The sequence below is a fragment of the Meriones unguiculatus genome, assembly GCF_030254825.1.
Source record: "Meriones unguiculatus strain TT.TT164.6M chromosome 13 unlocalized genomic scaffold, Bangor_MerUng_6.1 Chr13_unordered_Scaffold_41, whole genome shotgun sequence".
Lineage (NCBI taxonomy): Eukaryota > Metazoa > Chordata > Mammalia > Rodentia > Muridae > Meriones > Meriones unguiculatus.
Genome location: NW_026843650.1, coordinates 1,798,424 through 1,802,211, shown reverse-complemented (window position 1 = coordinate 1,802,211; position 3,788 = coordinate 1,798,424).

The following is a 3,788-nucleotide window of genomic DNA, read 5'->3' as shown; positions in this document are numbered from 1 at the left end:
TAATAGACATCAAGGATTGTTTTTTCTCCATTCCATTGTGCCCAGGAGAGAGAGATTTGCCTTTACCCTACCTGCTGTTAATCACCATGAACCAGACAAAAGATATCAATGGATGGTTTTACCTCAAGGCATGGCTAATAGCCCCACCATGTGTCAATTGTATGTGCAGATGGCTCTTGAACCAGTTAGACAGCAATTTCCTTCCTTGTTGCTGATTCATTATATGGATGATATTTTCTTGTGCCATGAGGAGTTAGCCATCTTGCAAGATGTGTATCCTTTGTTGCAAAAAACTCTGCAACAATGGGGATTGCATATTGCCACTGAAAACGTCCAAATTTCAGAAGTAGGTTCCTTTCTAGGGACTGTTATTTATCCGGAATGAATAGTTCCTCAGAAAATAGAAATTCGCAGGGATCATTTGCATACCTTAAATGATTTTCAAAAATTATTAGGTGATATATATTGGCTTAGGCCATTTTTAAAGATTCCTTCTGCTGAATTAAAACCCCTATTTGATATTTTGGAAGGGGTTGCTCATATTTCTTCACCCAGAGCCTTAACACCGGCGGCAAGCCACGCCCTGCGAGTGGTAGAAAACACTTTACAAGATGCCCAATTAAAACGTGTAGATGAAACTAAGACCTTTGACCTGTGTGTCATTAAAACTAAACATTTACCAACTGCTGTATTATGGCAAGATGGACCCTTAGTGTGGGTTCATCCCAATGCTTCTCCTGCAAAAATTATTGAATGGTATCTGGATGCAGTTGCTCAACTTGCACTTCGTGGGTTAAAAACAGCCATTACTTTGGGAAGGAGCCAAAGTTCTTAATAGTGCCTTATACAGCTCACCAAGTTCAGGTATTGACTGCTACCTCTGATACTTGGGCGGTGCTAGTTACCTCCTTTAGTGGTTTAATTGATAATCATTACCCTCGACACCCTATTTTGTAATTTGCTTTAACTCACGAGGTAGTCTTCCCGCATGTAACGTCCCAGGAACCACTTTGGGATGGACTGGTGATTTATACAGATGGGTCAAAAACAGGAGTGGGAGCTTATGTGGTTAATAATAAAGTTGTTTCTAAGCAATATCATGAGACCTTGCCTCAAATTGTGGAATGTTTAGTAGTGCTAAAAGTTTTGGAAAAATTTCCAGGTCCTTTAAATATTGTTTCTGATTCTAGTTATGTGGTAAATGCAACCAAAATCTTAGAGGCTGCTGGATTGATTAAAGCATCTAGCAAGCTTGCAAAAAGTTTTCAAAGGATTCAGTTTGCCTTAATTACCAGAAGATCCCCTGTTTTTATTACACATATTAGGGCTCATTCCGGTCCACCGGGGCCCATGTCCCATGGAAATGACCTGGCAGATCGAGCCACAAAGATGATTGCATTTGCCCTCCTTTCAAATTTAGAATTGGCTAAGGAGTTTCATAAAAAAATTCATGTTACAGTGGAGACATTGTGTCATCGATTTGACAAAACTAGAAAGGAAGCTAGAGATATTGTTACCCAATGTCAAAATTGCTGTCAGTTTTTACCTGTGCCTCATGTTGGGATTAATCCCAGAGGAATCCGTCCTCTACAGATGTGGCAAATGGATGTTACTCACATTTCATCGTTTGGCAAACTACAATATTTACATGTTTCCATTGATACTTGCTCTGGAGTTATGTTTGCTTCTCCCCTGACTGGAGAAAGGCAGCCCATGTTATTCAACATTGCTTGGAGGCATGGAGTGCCTGGGGAAAGCCCAAAATTCTAAAAACTGATAATGGGCCAGCCTATACTTCTCAAAAATTTGGACAGTTTTGTCATCAAATGGGAGTGACCCGCCTAACGGGTCTCCCATATAACCCTCAGGGACAAGGTATTATTGAACGTGCTCATCGCACTCTAAAATCCTACTTAATAAAACAAAAAGGGGGAGTTGAGGAGGCTCTGCCCTCAGTGCCACGAGTGACTGTTTCCTTGGCACTCTTTACTCTCAATTTTTTAAATTTGGACAGTCAGGGCCACTCGGCTGATCGCCACTGCTTAGAGCCTGATAGGCCTAAGGAAATGGTCAAATGGAAGGATGTCTTGACTGGTCAGTGGAAAGGCCCAGATCCTATTTTAATAAGATCCAGGGGAGCTGTCTGTGTTTTCCCACAGGAAGAAAACAATCCATTCTGGGTACCGGAGCGCCTCACGCGAAAGCTCGCGGCAGCTGAAGATGATCCTCCAACGAATATACCTGCAACTAATTCCAGTTCTTGCTTGGATCCTTCTAAATCGGGTTCCTTGTATTGTGGGGGTACAACGTTGGGCCATTTTGTCTGCATTCCCGAAGCCTATGCCAGTCAGACATAATTCATTGGCTTTCCCAAAATTCTTCTCATCCAATAAAGATTTAGGCCTGCCTTATTTGCCTTATGATGAGACTGAGGCATCATTAGGGGAAAGCCATGACTTTCCAGAAGCTGGCTCCCTTTGCTTTCAAATCGAGGATTCCGTAGGAGATTGTGTTCGGCTTACCAAAAGGATTCTTGGGTCATTTGGCTATAAGGATTGGGATTAGGAAGTTATGTCCCAAAAGGAAAGGGATAGTAAAGACGTCATCGATATCTATTATACCTTTTCGCATAAGGTCACCTGGATAAACGGTTCCTTTTTAGAACCAATTTTTTTAGATAAAGATAGACCTCTTCAACCTAGGGTGGCCCCTTCATGTACATGGGAGGAAGATGAGACCATCCCTCCATGGTCCGACTGTCAATCGCGCTTTACTCTCTGGGCTGACAAAAATAAAACCTTTTCCTTTTCCCCAAATATGTTGATGGATCCTACAAAAAGTATGGTAATGAAAAAGGGGCTCTTTATACAACATTGAGATATGGCCCCTTTTTATAAATGGATACTTTGTGGGATAAATGGTACTTGTACGGACCTCAATCCTCTGGGATTCATTAGTGGTGGTACTGTAGGGAAATCAATTGTCATGGGCGCCATAAATGGTACTGCGTTAAAAAAAAGGTTATGGAAATGGTAAATGTGACAAGGCAGATTACCCATTGGAATAGAACCATTACAAATCAGACAACTTTTCCACCTAGTCCTGTCTGTGTTTATCCTCCTTTTTTGTTTTGTCCAATAATTCTTTTAGAAATTGTACCAATGAGACATGCTGGATGTCGCAATGTTGGAATGCCAGGCGTTACACTCGTGCCCTGGTTGTTAGAGTCCCGCAGTGGATCCCAATCCCTGTGGAGACTCCATCCACCCTCTCCCTGTTTAGACAGAAGAGAGATTTTGGCATCACCGCAGCCTTTGTTACTGCCATCGCTGTCAATGCAGCTACTGCCACTGCAGCCGGCTTGGCAATGGCAAATTCAGTCCAAACAAGCACAACAGTAAATCAATTGTCAGCAGGTGTGGCTGAAGCCATGAACCTTCATGTATCTGCTAGCGCACAATTAAAAGGTGGATTGATGATTCTTAACCAGCGTCTGGATCTTATGGAAGAAAGAATAGATATTTTATTTCAATTGGCTCAATTAGGATGTGAGAGAAAAATAGGAGCACTCTGTATTACCAGTGTACAATATGAAAATTTTACCCAAGCCGCTAATTTGTCCAGGAAATTGTCCTTATATCTTGCAGGAAACTAGTCAGAAGGATTTGAAGAAACGCTTGAAGAGCTAAGGGCGGCGGTGGTGACCATTAATTCTACTCGAGTGGATTTATCGCTCACAGATGGCTTATTATCCTGGGCTTCTTCCGCCTTTTCTTATTTTAAGGAAT